This window comes from Linepithema humile, chromosome 5 (assembly GCF_040581485.1).
Source record: "Linepithema humile isolate Giens D197 chromosome 5, Lhum_UNIL_v1.0, whole genome shotgun sequence".
Classification (NCBI taxonomy): Eukaryota; Metazoa; Arthropoda; class Insecta; order Hymenoptera; family Formicidae; genus Linepithema; species Linepithema humile.
This window is the reverse complement of record NC_090132.1, coordinates 3,883,695-3,902,827: the sequence shown is the minus strand read 5'-3', so window position 1 is coordinate 3,902,827 and position 19,133 is coordinate 3,883,695. Positions and strand designations below refer to the sequence as shown.

At 45.3% G+C, this 19,133-nt stretch overlaps 1 protein-coding gene across 1 annotated transcript in view; it reads right to left on the bottom strand.

The window, feature by feature from the left end:
- phtm (phantom) overlaps positions 1-19,133 on the bottom strand; it is a 157,354-nt gene that overhangs the window by 127,597 nt on the left and 10,624 nt on the right. The window contains exon 3 of the mRNA XM_012372708.2: positions 18,789-18,902. The gene's annotated coding sequence lies outside the window, so the exon portion shown is untranslated. The remainder of the gene's footprint in view (positions 1-18,788; positions 18,903-19,133) is intronic.

The following is a 19,133-nucleotide window of genomic DNA, read 5'->3' as shown; positions in this document are numbered from 1 at the left end:
ATTATTATAGACCATGAATTCGGAATTTGTAGTAAAAATATTCGATAAATGATTATCGACTAATTCACGTCGATGGAATATACAATAGCCGTGAAAAGACAGTTATGATTTTTATAGAAAGAAATATTTGAAAAAGTGATTCCTTCTTGAAATAATGATGCAATTTTTTCATGTTTCGCGAAGGAAAAGAAAATAAAAATTGTAAAAGTTGGAATCTATGATGAAAGGACAAATGGAACTGTTATTCAGAGTTTAATTCCACGTGAAGATTAAGACCGCGGGTATCGACTGCGCGCTTATAATTCTTCGAAAGAAGAAGCAAGCGAGTTGTCTTCGAACTGGGACTCGTAGATCATCGCGAGAAAGCCCGTTTATCGGGCGGTGGCGCCACTTCGGGGATATGGGGAGACGTTCGAGGTCAGGACGGGGACAGACGGCGGGGAAAACGGTCTCTCCCACGGCTACCGGGCAATGAAGCCTGTCAACCGGATGATGAACGTCAGGGACGTAAACCTGACGGGTGATTCCGGTCGTCTTCGGCGAACGGCCGACGCGGCGAACACGGACCCGTACATCACTTTTATTGCTGCCCAGGCTCTCGTGATCCCTTGCACTGTACGCTCGCTGCGGATTGGACGGTGAAGATTTTGCCGCCTATCTCTGCCCGCCGCAGCCCCGACCGACGTTCGACGAAGTAATCACAAGCGGTCAGCGGCATAGGAACGTGTTACGGTCGTATCGGAAAATCCCGACGAGGATTCAACATTCTCTGGATGTTTCAGACCGTCAGCATTTTGCGCGAGTTATCATTTCATCGAAAAGTTACCAAAAATTTAAATACGGCGTATCAAATAGTCGCGTCAAAAAAATAAAAATTTCAAAAGTCCGAAATTTTCTATCTCTCTCATTAAATATAATTATCAATATCGTCATGTATCCAACTTTTATCAAAATATCATATTAATACGAATTTATTTCTGTTTAATATTATTTTATGATAAAAGCAAAATATAATGTATACAAACATACACACATACAATACGATAAATCCGCAGCCAAACAATTAGAATTGATCCGAAAATTTGACACATGATGTTAATTCGGGCTCGACGATTTCTTACATTCCTCGCGAAGAGGCGATTCTTGAAACGAAGCGAATCGAGTGCGCGAATAAACAGGGCTATTCAATTCCTGCTGCGCGCTATCAAGCAAATTCTCGCGTCTCTCGTTTCTCCCTTTCACGACATCAACGAGCGACGCTCGAGCAGTAACGGCGAATAATAAATTACCAACGTATCCCGCTTCCACCCCCGTCATCGCCGCCGCCCTTTCTCGCTCCGCGTCGAAGTTCCACGTGCACCGCTATGCGCATCAACGTAATTGCTCGCATATTATAATTTATATCGGGCCCTGAATGAGGACTATTTGGATGTGAACAATCGGCACGCCGACAATGCGAGACCTTAAATCATAATTTGGTTAATGTGGAATGTAATGTCGATGTTGGCGCGAGCGTATCTCCACCTGCGGATAGAGAGAGAGAGAGAGAGAGAGAGAGAGAGAGAGAGAGAGAGAGAGAGAGAGAGAGAGAGAGAGAAAGAGAGCAAGCTCTCTCTTTCTCTCTCCTTCTCTCTCTCTCTCATACACTTATCCGACTGCTCACTCGTTCGTACGCAAGCACATACACGCGTACTCTATGCGAGGGATTATAAATCGCGAGCCAATGAGTGGCTTCCATTCGTTATCACTGCCGTTGGCACGCCAGTTAGGTGGGCACCTACGTAACGCCATCGTGTTTGTCGATGTTTTACGCCCGAAATATCGCGCTTTCGGCACCAATGTCGACTACTACAACGTTCTTCATCGACGAGGATAAACCAAGCCGGAAAAAAGATGTGCGAATATAGGAGACCGATTCGTGACAGGAAAAGTAAGTTACGGTCCGCTCTAACTTAATCTACGTAAAATCGGAGTGACTATTTGTGTTGCTTTTATGCCCGTATTCTTGATTTAGATAAAAGTTCGGACGATGTATCTTTGTTACGCTTGAAGCATTTGGATACTGTAATTGTTGAAATCTTTTTGCTCGCACGTAATGTATGGAAAGATAATATATTGTGCAAAAAATATATTAATAAAACAAAATATTAAAGTAAACAATACGTTAAGCAGAACATATGCTTTATTCGATACTTGAGAAGAGATTGCCTCTATGCGATGTATGATTCAAGAAAAATACGTTACAAGGAAAATGTCATATTGTGCTCACACGTACATCGTTTAACCCGGATTCAATGGTAAACGTGGATTTGCCAGCTTAAGCTCATTTCAAGTGGATGCACCGTGTACGTAGGTGGTGCTTTCGAGTTTTTCTCCTTAGAAAGCTTCTAGACGGGCCGATCTCAAGATAATGGAGTTAGGTGGATGGATAAAGACACGGCAACTCTTTCTTATCGCGTGATCGCCGTATTATCGATGATGTTAGTCAAAGTAAAGAAATTTGACGACGGGATCAGGCTTCCATGTTGCTTCATGCATGCCGCATGAATTTTAAAATATTTCGTAGACTACACTTCGGTACCGCGAAGAGCGAAATTGAGCTCGATGATTTGCCGTTATCGAATTTCTCGATTGTACGTCTCTCAGACTCGTTCGCGTCTGCAAAACGCGATCGATAAAGTAACGACGTTAGCTCGATGCTACCTCGTCAGGCTCCGATGTCGAGACGAGTAAGACGGCTGAGTGACGGCCCTGTCGGATTCGATGTAACAACCTTTCGACGTCGATACGACGATCTCGATAAGGCGAAGGAACGAAGCCGTGCGGAAAGGGAAAAAATAATTATTTCTGAACAAGCGTGGTACGATTCGTGTTGCCAGTAGTAAAGCCGCGTATATAGTCAGCTCTATATATATGTATATCATTTCGAAAAGCGTCGTCCTTATCTTTTTACGCCTAACAATATTTTTAAGTAATTTTTCATAACATTTAAAAATGACAAAGTTAATCACACGAGCAGCGTACATAAAGCACACATTTATTTTTCACGATATATTGTAAAAAGATTAGAGATTATCGCACTTAAAAAAATTAAATAATTCCGAATGGATACGATGCTGTTTGCACAATTAGAAGCTGCCCGGTTTTACAGTTACATTCCCCAAGTGCGTCTTGTAATATATGTTTCCCGCGATCGTCGTAACGACGGCAAAATAGAAGCTGTAAGAGTCGCGGAAACGTACGATAACTATGCGCGTCCCGAAAATTAAATTCGTATTGCGGCACAACGCATCCCTTCCTATTTCTGAAACGAGTGTGCGCAGTCCCATCCGCTAGATAGCCGGGCATCTTTAAGTCTCCTTCTACTTTATACGACCGTTATCGTGGCAGCCTATCTCCCGGATGGACCTTTCGCACCCCTGAACGACTTGGCCGCACATATGCAATGAACTCCCTTTTACTTCTCGTGAATTTGTTGGGGTTGGCGATAATGGTGACCCTCTTCCACCGAGGTGTAGGATGGCCGGCGGAGAATGAAAGAGAGAGAAAAAGATGGAAATCAGTCCGAGAATCTGACTACGTTCGTGCGCGGAGGGGGGCCGAGATTCGATGTTGCGTGAAATATAATACCTACTTTACGACGGAAATAGCAATCCCATCGACGCGAACGGAGATCCACCGCGGTGCGATTAAGTTCAACGAGCTTCCTGCTGGAAACTTTCTTCGGCCGAAACGACATCCTTTTTGGACTACATAGTGCACAGGTGTACATACATTTATGGGCGAATGGCCGAAAATCTCCGGAATAATTTTTAGGAATATTCGGTTTTCAACACTATAATCAATGCAATTTTGAATTATTAAAAAGCATTGATATTTCAAACATACATATTTCAAAATTACATTAGATAATTATTGTTTTAATATTTAACGTGAATTAATAAGCTCGAACATTTATGAAACGGCACGCGTTTCAATGTTTCTCTCACGTTGTTAATTTAATTCATCGCTAAAGCTATTCAAGATTCTAAGCGGAAGCCGCGCAAAAGATTCATCTGTGGGAAAGCGTGTTCTCATCGATAGCGGCATAGCCGAGGTAATAGTCAGGAGCACGGAAGTATCGTATTCGTCTCCCGTTGGCTGATGTCATAGTCGAGCACGAGGCCGTAGCCAGATAATAATTATAAGTTACGAACTTGCCGGGGTCGGCGTTTCGTGGGTTATAGCACGGGAGCCCGGAGTGTCCCGGTGGCGCGCGGGGCTAGCGAGCGGAGATGGTGTGAGTCCTGGTTGCGGCTCGGCGAGCGGACACTATCGCGTTACGATGTTGCATTAATCTGCAGCAAGCAAGTATCGGCAGCCGCCGGCCCCCGGGTGGGTTGCGGGGTCGCTTCTGGGGGTACGGAAGAGGACGATACTGCGCCAGAGGACGGCCCGGCAGACGGGATAGCTAACCTACATGCTTCCTAAATATATTGTCGGTATAACACGGTGGGGGGTGAGGGGGGGGAGAAGGACGGGTGAGGGACGCGGGTCCAGGAGTAGCGGAGGCAGCAGCTCCGGTAAGAGCAGTGTATCGTCTCCCTACACTCGTTCCGCTCGTGTATACTGCAACGGCACGAGCAAGGGAAACGAAGCGAGCGAGCGAGCCGGAGGAAAGTGCTGCGACGGGCGAGGGAGAGAGAGAGAGAGAGAGAGAGGGAACGAACGGTCTCCGTCCAGGATGTGGGTGTGTAATGGCATGTGTAGTGGTCGAGAGCGAGACAGGGTTGCTGGGACAGCAGTACGTCCCCGAGGCCCAAGCACACACCGCACGGAGGGCGGCACACGTGTATACACCGTGAGAGCTCGCGCGGGGGGATGGTGTATACTATATGATTCTCATCCACATATATCCCTACGTCGCACTTAATGCCGCCTGCGAAATGAGTGGAGCGGAAGAGGGAGAGAGAGAAATGGGAGAGAGCGAGAGAAAGGACGTACGAGGGGAAAGATAGCTTCGGAGAGAGGAGCTCGATTGTGTGCGCGCCTGGCGAGGAAGAGGGAGAGAGAGAGAGAAAGAGAGATAGAGATGCTGCACAAGTCGCTTAGATAACTAGTATCGCACGTGAGAGCGTATCGTTATTCGAGCGAAAGCCAGGGAGACGTTCGTGTATCGAGCCGCGACGTCGCCGTCGCGGCGATTCGCGAAGCGTAGCTAACGTGCGATCGTTCACTTTGTCGTTGCGCCGATGCAAATCCGCAAAGCCACTGATTACGCGCCCGTTCGGTATTCTCATAGCTGGACGCTAATGAACGTGCGTCATCGCTCTCCGATTAAAATTGCTAAGTAATAAAAGATGTAAATTTGTATCTGCGACGATACATAAATCGTTTATTTTCAAAGTGGTTCAGTAACGACTGCATTGGTTTATATTCGCGTCTGACACATTGAGAGCAATAATGTTTCAAAACTCGACTTGCCCCGTTTTCCAAATTAATGAATTAATAGCGGTACGAAAACATAATTTGGGTAAATATTTGAAAGACTTAAATGTAATTGTTAAAAAGTTAAGCGATGCAAAAATATTTCTAATTATTTTATTCGGAATAAAACGTTAAATCACATTAACAGCGATATTTCTTTAATGTTGCTCCTGATCTAAATTACAAAACCTCTATTTATGATTGGTTTCAAAAATTTCAATTTCAGTTTCGAAAACACCGTACAAATGCGTTTGTCTTTTTATCAAGATTTGATTTCTACAATGCAAAGATTTTATACGGTAAGTGACTTGACGCACAATACGTATTCAAATCTCGTTCTATTTTGAGATACTCAAGTACACGCGTATTTCATCTTCGCGGATATCGTGCGTCATGATCAAAGCGAAAGAAGCGAAGAAACCCGCGAACGATACGAAGAGAGGAGAAACGCGAAAAAGGAAGAGAAGCGTAAAGGGAAAGAGCCACTCGACTGTCTCGCGTGGTTATTCCGGCTTTTTGATATCGGCCGGGTTTCGCCGCGGCAGTATCGAGCTAACAATTAATTATTGGCGGCGCTTCAGAGGGCTGCCGGCAGCCGTAGTTAAACATTACGCGTTCCATATCTTACTGTGCTATCTAATCCCCCCGGGGGCTCGAGCGCTACTGCAGTAATCTCGTTTAATTGCCGGCTGTAGACGCGAGAGTCCCGTTCAATTAGTTTTTCAAATAAACATTAGTTTCCTTAACACGCGGCGCCATAACGTGCCGGAGGAGGTGGAGGAGGAAGAGACGGCGTGAAGAGGGAAGAAGCGCGATCGAGGGATGACGCGGGAGAACGAGAGAGACGAGAGAAAGAGAGCGAGCGGGTGAGAGAAAGAGGGGCGTAGGTGGTGCAGTCGGAAGGCAGTCGGTGGAGGTGACGGGTCTGTGGAGCAGAAGGGATGTGGCGAGTGTGGGGAGGGGAGGAACGCCGATGGAGGAGAACGGCGGTGTCGCGGCCGCGGGGTAAGTAATTAACGACACATTTATACGATATCGCCCACGGGCGAGGCGAGGCGAAGCGAAGCGAGAGCCAGGATCCCGTCCGTATGAAGTGCCCCGCTAATAGGAAGCTATGCGCCCGTCGATAGATACCTAGCCCCAACCGGTAACCGGCTACTCCGCTCGCTAATACGAACGAGGAAAAGAACTGCGGCCCGGTTCCATCGTATTCGTGCGAACTTTTCGACAATTCTCGCGCCGATGGTGTCGGAGCGACAAAAGCTTTTTCTCCACGCAGACATTTTCATCCATTTAATTCGAATTCAAGACAAGCTTATTTTTAACATTCTCTAATATCCGTTCAAATTTTCTAATTTATAAAAGATATTTGGGTAAGATAAGATTTCACTGAAATTTCATTATATCATTACTTTCTGATATTTTTAAAGACTCACAAGATAAGAAACGACCTACATGCATCTATAAACTGCGAAAAATGCTGAAATATTTCATACGAGTTCCGGAATTTTTCTCCAAATTTAGGAAAGCGACATCGAAGGAAAAATATTCATTTTTGTTTCGCAATAAAAATATGTGACGAATAGCAAGTGAAAACGCCTTGATCATACTCTGTTCTTGATTGTTGTAAAGAGGTGGAAACTTTACTGCTAAAAAGGATTAAGTTGTCGCAACTTACTGCAACACTGTCTGGAAGTCGGCGATGTTTACGTATGCTTACGCAATGATTACGAGAACACTGAGAACGTAAACGGCAAACGAACGGTTAATACCACTTTTGTCGTCGCGCAAAACGCAACGGCTGCCCGTGCGGCTGGTTATGGTGATGCGGATTATTCACTAATATGATTTACGACGTATTACCCCGACGAGCTAGCGCGCGACTCACAATGCGCACATAATGTGTGGCATAATTTATTAATTTTACTAATGGCTCCTGCCCATTATTATTGATTTCGGGCCGCGCCTCGTTCGGACGGGCGCTGATTTATCCCGGTCGTTATCGCCCCCATGTTAAATCGTCCGCGAACCAGGAGCCGCGAGAGCACAATGCGACGGTGCGCGAGCTTTTTCTTTTCCAGAACACGCAGTACCGCGATGCAAACACCACCGTTGCGTTCCAGCTCTGTGTGTTGCTGCAGAAGCGTGGAAATCTTCCAGAGATTTACAGTTGACGCAGTATATTAGCGAGTTCAATAAAAGGAATAAAATCTGCATTCTCAAACGTGTCCTCAATCCTTAAATTAATTGTCATTTCTGAATACGATTTTTGACGCGCAAATTTCACAGATGTTACAATGAAATATTTCACGTTACATTTTTAATTGCGCATAATCCCTTTAAATATTCTACCGCATCTTCAATATTTTTATTCAATTAATTTCATTCATTCCTCTGATTTCATTTCTCATTTTTGGGCTTCTATTTTTAAATGCGCTATTAATTATGTAATTTTATTTGCAAATATTCCAATAACTCAGAAGGCATATGCCAGTATCAGCATCGTCATAAATGTACCATTCGGCGCGCGGTGCATAAGAAAGATGAAATAAACTTCTCTTCACGCTTGTTAACAAGCTACTTGTGAAAAAGTACCGAGGGTCACGGGGAGCAGACGCGAGGGCGAACGAGGCGGTTCCGGTATTATCAGTTCCGAATCGGATCGACGGCGGTGACGACGAGGCGGAGCGCGCATGGACATCCTAACGCAGACACCGCGTTGTCCGAACGACCACACACCGACACGATATTAAAACATTAAAATAATATATTGTCCCGCTCGAATCACGTTATAGCCGGAGAGCGGAGCGGAGCCGGGAGGCTGCGCTTGACACACTCCTCCGCGCCAATATAACCGCGTTCCCTCATCCTTCTCGCCGACCCACCCCACCCCAAATACAATGTTCTTCTGGTCATATAGCTCTCTCTCGCTCACGAGAGAAAAGCACACATAGGCGTAGTACACCCCCGCGCACATCGTCGTACATCGGTGACTTTCAGCGGCTTCCGCGGCAATGGCCACTGCTGCCATCTGGAGCCACGAACACGCGGGTGGATATAGATAATTCCGCGTCCTCGCGCGCGTCCACACACACGCATTCGCATACACGAGGGATCGCGACAAAACGAAAGAGCGGAAGGACAACGGGATCCTCGGGAGGGCGCAGGAGGAGACGAACCCAATATCTGCGTCCGTCTGTTTGTCCTGCTCTTCGCCGGATTCGACGCCAATCTTACTCCGCGACGCTGTTATTGCACGATCCGTGTCTCCTCGCTCACCACAATAACGTTTTTATTAAATAATAAACATGTATATATATATATATATATATGGATGCCCGGGCAGTTACCTTTGGGCAGGCGGGAAAGAATCTCCAATTGCACCAGAAAGACCTTAGTTTGCTGAATAGGAAAAAAGAAGAAACATCTTGTAGAATGAGAATCATGAAATCGTTAGCCGACATCTTAAATTATACATTAATTTCCTGTTTATAATATTTATAGAAGTAACATTCAATTCGTAATCGTATATGAAAGAGATTAAAAATGTACAATCAGTAAATTTCTTATGATAAAAAAATGCTGTGACACGTTTCTCTATTTATTGCCGTGTTAGAAGCTGTAAATAATGCAAAGTAATCCAAGGTATAATTCAAAACAACTTTCCAGTCAACTAATGTGTCACGTCTCGTGCAAATGACTTTAATGATTCTAATGATTATATATTAGATTGCATATCGCATGAAGAAAAAATGTGTTTAGCGCAGCGAGCGTTTTGTATAAATGGATTAGCGGGTAGCGAGATTACACAGGACAGTCGTTTATCGCAATAATACACAGAAACGCGCGTGAAAGCTTCATCGAATCCGTGGCGACGTTGCGCTACGCAACAAAGAAAGAGCAGCGAGCAGCGTAATTCAATGCTGTCGCGCAGAGACGGGAAGCATGCGGTTTGAGACAATGCCGCTCTGCTCAGAAGCGGATACCGTGCAATAGACTGGGCGCCGTGGATCGGATATACGGTAACAAGGGAATTACATTACTCTTACTCGATGAACCTTTGACGATTCCGTTTGAAGTGCCGCGCGGCGAAGGTACACCCGCCGTTATTATACACTGTTACTCTGCCCCCTCCCTCGCCCATTCGACTTGGTGGCGAAGGAGGGTGAGCTTTCACAGAGGGATTACACGAACCTCTTGACTACGGGGACTCCGGCTACGTAAACCGCAAGCCGGACAGCTATTATTAGCAAGATACCTCGTACGCGGACCGCCGGTGAGCCATACGTTGTTGAATAATTAGAATGTCGTACACTCATGACTCTCCGGCTGCGCTTCTAAACAGAGACGTCATTCCGCGCGCTCATCCCGCAAGACTTTTTCAGACTTAATTGTAACGACGATTTTTCGCGCGCGCCACTAAGAGAGTCCGCTGAAAAGGAGAACCGCGAAACTCGACGACGACCTCTCCTCCTTCCCGATCTTTTCTCCGATTTCTTTCGCCGCAACTCGCCGCGTGATTACGCGTAATATTGCGTAATTGGTGAACACGTCGGTAATGATTTCTTGCCCGAGTACGCAAGCTCGCAACGCGAGGCAAAAGAAAGAATTGAAAAGGAAACAGAGAGGGAAGGAAACCGAAGCGCGCTTTGATCTCCGATTTCGATTATACGGAGCGCGACGATACCGATAAGATCCGCGTATGTGCATCGGAGACTGTCTGCTCTTTAATTCCCATGTCACGCTCGTTGAATTAATAATACGGTAATGCGAGATCAAAAGTATTTTGAGCCCTCAAGGCGAATAGTCTCGACCTTTGATTTTCCCGTAATACGTGAGCGTGCTCGCGCGCGCGGGCGCGCAGCGCGAGCAAGCGCGCCGGTGAAATCCTGCGGAACGTTCTTCGACCCTTTGACGTCAAAAAGTATTCTTTCCCGCCGGTCCCGCGTCCGCTTTCCTTTTGGTCGCCATTTCCTCCGCGCAAAAATTTCATCAGACTGCCAATAACCGCCGCTTGGTAGCGCCATTCGAAGACTGACGATTAATTATCACAAAGCGACGCGTGTTTGATGTCGGAGGAAATGTTGGTGTGGCCCGATTGATCGGTTAATTTAAAGGGACGGTAAGGAGGGGGAGAGGAAAACGCGCGGAGAGGGTAGGCCCTCGGGGGTTTGAGGTAGAAAGGGGGAAGACCACGGTTCGAGGCAAAGCACAGAGTGGCTCTGTTGTGCTGCCTTTCGTTCGCCTCGACACTCCGACAGCTCTTTCATCTGCGGATGATTACGTACTACTCCTCGTCGGTCTAAACAAACCCTTCGTCCCGTCCGCCCGACCGCCATCCCACGACGCTTGGAAATTACTTATCCTGTTGGAAAATAATTAACGCGTTCTTACGACCGACGCGATCGAACGTGACTGCGACTGCTGCCTATCTACTCCGATGACACGATAAACGCCTAATCGCAATACGTCAATTAGATTAATCGACAAACTTGGAGAATTGCCGATTGCGTGTGAGAGAAGTGGCTTACTAACCCGGACGTAATAAAGTTTCCTCGTTCATTCTAGAAATATCAGACCGCGCCACGCACTATATTAAGACGTAACGCAATTCGGGACAACACGCTTCGCGATTTGCATTCATTACGGGGACAAACGCGACGCTGCGGACGATTAATTACGCGCGGCACCATCATCCGTGTATAACTCGCTGTTCCGCGCCGCCCGTTTTTCACCACTCGTCGCGGCGTAGGCGTCGGCGAAACAGCGTCTTCCGTCTCGTGCCAAGCTCCCCGTCGTCGTCCTTAACATTAACGTCACGGCGTTTCTCGACGGAGTCACAATTATGCACCGGCGGAAATAACATTTACTTAGTCGAGTCCCCGCCCGAGTATTGTGGACCTGACACATATCACCTCAGCCGCGTAACTTCTCTCGGTTGCGTCGTCTTGCGACGGCAGCTTAAACTTGACTTCAACTTGCCGTTGCCGCGCGTCGCGCCGCGCTATGCTAGAGGGACGCAACGTGTTGCATGATGTATCGGAGAGCGGAGCGCGAAACAATCTCGGAAATGAGGATCTGATTCATTGCACGTGAGTGAGAAAACGTGTCGTCGGCCGCGCAGCATCGCGGGGCATTCTTTCGCGAGACGACGACGTGACGCCTGCATCTACATGTATTAACCGTTCCGCGCGATTATAAATTCTCGTCGTTTCACGTGGTAACAGGGAATCACGTTGGTATCGTCGAATCGGAGCAAAGTTGCAATATGTAGAAGCGCCAATGTTTCAGCTGTCACTCATTATTCTATCGCGACTGTAGCGATTTTTAGCGGTGTATAAATATACGCGCGACCCGTTTTCCATCGCGACCTCTTCGTCGCGAAAACGACTGCGGAGTCGCTTCAATTCATAATACGACCTACTTCGCGATGTCTTGAAATTTATTCCACATATCACGCATTGATCTGGCGTTTATTACGTTTAGCTGGCAATCGAGCTATCGAAAGATAGAATAAAATGATTGTCTATTTAAAATAAAATAAATATTTAATTGTGTCGCGACCAATTGTGTCGAATGTTTAATTTTGATATTAATTTTTTATTCGTATGAAAGTGCATATATTTTGGAATTTCTATAAATATTTACTTTGCTCTGCTATAAACGATATTTTTCTCCGTAAATGTGATTAATCGTTAATATCTCAAATTTTTCCATTGTTGCTCAAGCCGCATTTAAAATAGAAATATGATTGCCCGACAGTACTTTTCGCCTACGCGATAACATCAACCTTCCATACATTTCGCCGCCGTAGAAACGAGGCGCGCGAACAGGTGCGGCGATTTAAAAAGCGTCGACTTATGAAACCGAGCCGTCACTCTCGCGACCGCGAGATGCGTGTATCCGGGACACAGGTACATGTCGCGCGCGCGCTGAGACGCGGTATCGGCTTAATTTACGATCGTCTGGGACCTGAGTCTCCGGGCGCCATCTTCGGGTCTTCTTACATAAAAATCAGGAAACTGCTCGCGGCCGAGACCGGTCACAAATCATCGTCTGTCATCCCGCGGAACGAATGGCCGTGCGGAATGGCGGCGCGGCTGCCTCCGCCGCGACGCGACGTGTGCGGAGCGCGCAACGACGACGAATCTACATCATTCTGTCGGGCCAATGGACCGAAAGATGCCGCCGGAGTCTTCCCCGTCGCCGGAATATCCTCGCAGACTGGCGTACGCGCGGGACTTTCGCGTCAAAGCCCGACAACGATCCCCGGGCGGAGAGAGAAAAACACGAAAATCACGTCAAACCGCGATCGGGAAGCAACGAGCATCGGGCACAGGAATGGGAGAGGGTCGAACGCTCCGGATCTCGATTTGAAATTCCAAAACTTTCTTGATAACGTTCCCACCCCACGGACAAGTAAATACGCACGCACGATCGACAAGATGTACGCCGATCGCCGTCTTTACAGACCTCCTCCTACCTTCGTTGGCGTGCAACGAACGGAAAGTAGACGAGAACGACGAAATCGCCCGCTCCTCGTCAAGAGCTCGAGCAAGCATAACGACTCTGGAGTGAAATATTCATAGTAGCAAGTTCTTCGCCTTTGTTCGCGGCAAAGTTCTTCCGATGTGACGGGCAGTTTCAAGGTATTTCGAGGTATATGACAGAGAAACGCAGGAAATATGTGTGACTCTGATCAAAATTGTGATTCGTCGTTGTATTATTACGTCGCGAGATTGCTGATCATGGTAACGCGAACGATGATGAAGTGTTGGTCGCTCTCTGCCATAAAAATTATATACATCCATTTACATTTGTTTCCGTAAGTGATTCGACTTCGACGTAGGGCGGATGAATGGCCGTCAACAAATTACGTCGGAATAAATTTTTGTAGCTTTATCGTGGCATTTTATTAAAATAAATCGCCGGAATGAAATATGACAATAGATATGAAGCGGAAATAAATGATTGACGATGACCGAATCACGAAAAATGGAACGGACTTTGCGGAAATAAAATAATACGTGATTGAAAGCGCAAATGGATGAGATAAATCAGAAAATAAATAGCCGTGATAAAAGTAGAATGAACGGTAATACGCATTAAAGCAACGAACGATCGATGAATGTGATAAAACCGCGTAAAAATGAAATAATGTACAATAATCGCGAATATGGAATAAAATAAGCACTCGTTGTAAACCTTGCGCGGCCGCGGTTATTATTATTAAAGTACGCGGCCTCTCTAAAGGGCTGCGACCAAATTCGATAAAACGCGTTTACACACAAAATCGACCGTGCGAAAATACGATCGAGTGTACGCATAATCGGATAAATCGATTCTTCCGCGCAAACGACACAGATATAATACGGGAATAATTTCGACGCGCGGCCCAAAGTGCAGCCGGAGGAAACGAAAAAGGGCAGGTGTGTTTTTCTCGGCGCTGTGTTCAAACTTTGCACGTACTTTTCATTCCACGGGAACGCGGACGGGCGCGCGCCGTCAGCGGGAGAGAATAGGCAACGAGTTACTAATTTATTTATCCTCTCTCGCTCGAACTCTCGTCGAGCAAGATGAGGGGGAAAAAAGGTCGCCCCTTCGCGTCCGTCCGGGCTGAACAAAATTGCAGCGCCTACCGCGCGCGCGTTTCCTTTGACAGGAAAAACGGATTGAAAGTACTCGCAAGTTTATTTGCGCAGTTATTGTCGGCGTTGCGACTACGCCGCGGGTTCAATTAGCGAATTAAACTTTTAAGCGGCGCTTCCTTTGACACCGACGGCTCTCATCCTTCCCGTGGCCATTGTTTACGCGTCTTTTGTTTGACTCCACGGAAATTATGAGGGCGCTCATGATTTAAAGGCGAGGGGAGACCTCGTCGAAAATCCTCGTGAAAGACGACTCGAAGAACCGTCCTTGTGAAGCGACGAATTCTCCTCCTCTCTCTCTCTCTCTCTCCCTCTCTCTCCTCTTTCTTTCTCTATCACCCAACCCTCACCGACCCGGCTTTGTGCTTAATCGCAATTCTTTTACGAGTAAGTGAAATGCCTTCTGTTCGTCTTGGCAGTCGTTAAAGTGGATTCAATCGATGGACGGTCGTAACAAATAATCAGAGTAAATTAAATGGACCCTCGACGAAAGTAGATGCGAAATAGAGCGAAGAATTTCAAGAGAGCGAGCAAGAATCGTCTCACGTGACAATTTATTTTTCCTATCCAGTTAAAGAATAACAAACAAGAATTTAATTCATTAATGAAAATGATAACTTGGAACATGTTTTTCGAGATGTTTCTTCTTTTTACACTTATATCTTTTATTTCGTTCTATTGAGTTGTGTACAGGAATAGTTAACAGAGAGTTAATGCGCGCGGATGTATCGGTATTCAAACTTTACTGAACGAAAGAGAAAGACGTTTTGGGTTGCATTGTCGGTTTTGCTTAACGCGGCGCTTTTACGATCTGATTTGGGCGGCCTCGAATTTCGCGAGTTTACGGAAGATTAAAGCGACTTTAGCTACGAATCAGCTTAGGAATACGAGCGACGGAGACTACGCGGCAGCGAAGACGAGAAAGAGAGTGGTGAGGGGAGGGGAAGGAGTGCGGAAGAGGTGGCACGAGTCTCGCGGATCCTACGGACGGAAGTTTCCTCCTCAAATTAACCAGCTCGAGAGACGCTACGTAAACCGAGATTATTATAATCTCTCCGAGGCCTGACTGCGGTAGCATTAAACGAAGAGACGCGCCCTTTGTTTCTTGGTATAGGCATGTATATGTATGTGGTCGCGGACGAGAGGGGAAGGAGACGGGAGGCAACGGGGCAGAGACGGCTAAAGAGCTCCGGGTCTACGCCGGTCGGGTTGTCGCTTTGCTCTCAACGGAGTTCGCTGGCGACTTTCCGATGCGTTCGCCCACGGTAATGAAACCTAGAAACGGATTAGCCCCGAGGTTTGCGATAATGGCGCAAGGAAAGAATTGCCATTTTGCCAAGATCTTACCCAAATCCGGTCATGAACAAGGAGCCGCATACGAAAATTCCTGTCTTCCCTGCGCCGGAACGCGCTCGCAGTTATTGGCTCGGTTACAAAACCTCGCTCGCAAATAAATTCGATTATAACCCGCGCCCGCGGTATAACGGAGGTAAAAATGCGCACGGATAAGTTGAGAGCGCGCGCCGGCCTCGCTGCCGATGGTATCAGTCTATTAGCGAACTGACAATATCGAGTCATGTAATAGCCGATAATGCAAGCATTATTAGGCACTGTAATAACCACCGGCCATTCTGGTTCAAAGTCCAAGAGCAAATTTGCCGAAACGGATCAGCAATTACCCTCGAAATCGGCCCGCGCAATCGCGCCGTTCCGATCTATTCCGAGCGATTTTCCGCGCGATGACCGCGCAGCTTTCTTCGGCGCGCGCGCACACGCGAGCTCCTGCAAATTGTTTCTTTATTTTATTCGAAGATCCCCGCCGGTGCGGTCGGCGGTCGTTAATCGTCAGCAACACCGAACCTGAGCTACAACTATAAATCGCGCGCGGCAACTACTTTACGTTTGTTTCCATAAAATGCAACGGCCGCACAAGCGCCCCGGCGTTTCCCCATCGCACTTAATCCCAGGGTATTTATTCGCATAATAATAATAGTAACGCCGTTGGAGCGTTTTCAAGAATTATAGCTGTCCTTGCCTCCCACGATAAATGAGTCCGGAGGATTAGCTAAACAGTGGCTCAAAAATGTTATTATATAGCGGCATGAATATTCATCAACCGGCGAACTCAGCGGCTCGCTTTTAAAACGTTTCAACCCCGTTTCAACCCCGTTTCCTCTTGTTCCGCGGCGGAATCGCTTTGACACAGCTGAGTCAGTTTAAGTACTTGAATGGAAGTGATTATCTCCCGAGAGTCGCCTTATCCGTATGCTTAATTTTGATTACTCGCTGAATGATATGGATAAAAAAGGTGTTTTCGTTTGCTTCGCGTTTTTCGCGGAATCGCAAGTTCGTCTTCTACGATAATATCGATTTCCAAGACTTGCCTTAAATATCGCGCTTTGAAACATATATCAGCGATCTAATTAATGCTGATATCGTTTTTAACATTGTTATTCGATACGATGCTCTACCATTCGTTTTTAGAATATGTTATAATAAGAATAGAATAGAATATGTGTTACTTATGCTCAAGCATTGTAAATTTTATTGTAAATGAAAATTTTGTAAGTGAAAATGATCATTGAAATATTGGTGAAAATGGTTTATCTAACTTTTCCTCTACGTCATTTTAAAAAAATTCATTACTTTTGCAAACAACAATTCAAAATGCTGCAGTGCTATTTAAAAAAAAATCACTGTCTAAATGAAGACTGTGTTATTTTAGAAAACTCGACGTTATAAAAGATGGAACCTATTCGATTTCTAGAATAGCGAAATAAGCATTTTGAACTCAGCTCTACCTAGAAATGGGCTGCATGTCCAAGAGATTGATTTCTTCATGTAGAACAGGACCGCGGTAATTGGTAGAATGAATCTCGAGATAAGAAGAATGGCCAATAAGGAAGGGCACGTAGGAGGCGTGCCTCCCGTCCGAGGATTACGCTATGAATTGATATCTTACTTTGATAAAAGACCAATCGCGCCGTGTATCACAAAAATCTGAAATTGCGATTAAATCCGCAAGCGCGATATATTGATGACCTCCGGGCTTTAGAGAAATATAAAATAAGCTTTGATCCTTCGCTTCCTTATTAGTATATGACGGAAATAAGTAACAAGATATCGAAGAGTGACATTTAATCCTATAATAATTTCTTTAAAACTGGCAAATGAAAGGCTGCGCGCATTCACGTTGCTAATCTCATAAAGCACGGTTATTTTCCTGGACAATTTATGCGATAGCATAAACTTGTTAATATCGTTTTCGATATAGATTGTGAGGGGAACATATCGCACAAGCATAATAGCATTACGCAATGTACCATTGTATAATTCTTTAATACCCCGTCAATCGCGGCGTATAAATCGTACGCCAAAAAATCAACATATCGTACGTCGCCGCGCGCAGACTAGATCTCGTTAAAGTTTTCGCATAAATTCCACGCCGAGGACAAATTGAAATTCTCGTTGCGCAGATAAGCGCGGCTTAAGAGTCACGCGTGCAGCCGCGACATTCACGCAGCGTGCAACGTAATACGTACGACACGGCCATTCAATCACGAAGTGCGTGCCCGCGATAATATACGCGTAATGCCGCGGCGATATTTCGCGCCGCTCAGGAAGAGAATGCATACACCAGGCTGCCGGTGTTAAATCATACGCGCTCGCGCGTATATGCGTCGCGCATACACACGGACGCGCGCTCGCTCACGGCGACGGTGAAATATTGAAAATGGTGATTAATTAAAAGGTACACTCGTTAAGCGGGATTACACGTGCGATTGATATTTTTGCCGGGACCCCGTTCCGGTAATCACGTTAACGTGGCTGCCGAATTTAATTTGCTTTTCGTTCGACGCGCGCCCTCTCGTTCGCGGTCGTCGCACGCAGATTGATTCGGACTGAATAATAAGCGGGCATAGGTCCGAGGAAAGTGCAGTAATTAGCGCCTCCATCCGCGGTTACAAGCCTCACTCCCCACCTCTTGCGTGCCGGCACGCACTGTTACTGTCGAGCGAGAAGAAAATCTTACCGAATGTGTTTGCAACAAATTAATTTAGATAGCTGACATCAAAAGAAATTAATTTTAAGAAAATATAACAGCCGTAATATTCTTTTATTCTGAATTTAAATCGCGTGTGTGAAACCGGTTTATTATTTCTCAAAAAGTCAAAACTATTAAGAATTTTGACTATATTTTTAATAATTTTAATAAATTCTGATAGATAACATGAACAAATATTGCCCATTAAACTAATAAAAACGGCTAAAAAAATTGAGACGTTAAATATATGTTGAATTTTAGCTTTTTCTTGCGAGATATTTTCATTTTTGCCATTTATTATATTTATTACCTATCAGATCTTAAGAACTGTCAAAATTTTAGCGTCTTAATTCGTTATCTATATATTTTCTCAAACGACATAAATTATTTTAAAAAATATTTCATCATACATTATCGATTATCGAACATTTATTAAAATATTAAAATATTTATAAAATCGAGAACGCTTTTAATGATTTATCAAATGTTAATTTATTCTATGTAATCTATCAGAATTTACAGAATTATTATAGCCGCTGTGCAGCCAAAATTCTGCCATAGCTTTCTCTTATATACCAAAAATGTAAAAATATGCGGCTATAAAAAAAAACTTAATATCTAGCACTCACCATTCGTAGCTGCAACCGTAGCATTCAATATGCCAAAAAAATTCACCGCTGCTTATTCGTGATACTCTGCGATCGCAGCATGAATCCTCGATGCTCCAATAATCCGATCGTTTTCTGAAATTCAAAAGCAATCTATGTTAGTTGCGCAATGATGTAACGACAGAGTTCATATAATGCTTTATAATTCATCATAGCGTTTTCTTCATTATTTATTAACCAACTGAAAAGAATCTGCACACTATATATACAATAATTGATAATTACAAGAATTTTCATAGGTTCAATTTTTAATGCTACAAATGCCAAAAATTTTATCGTACACTAGTTATCGCACTTGCGATGTTA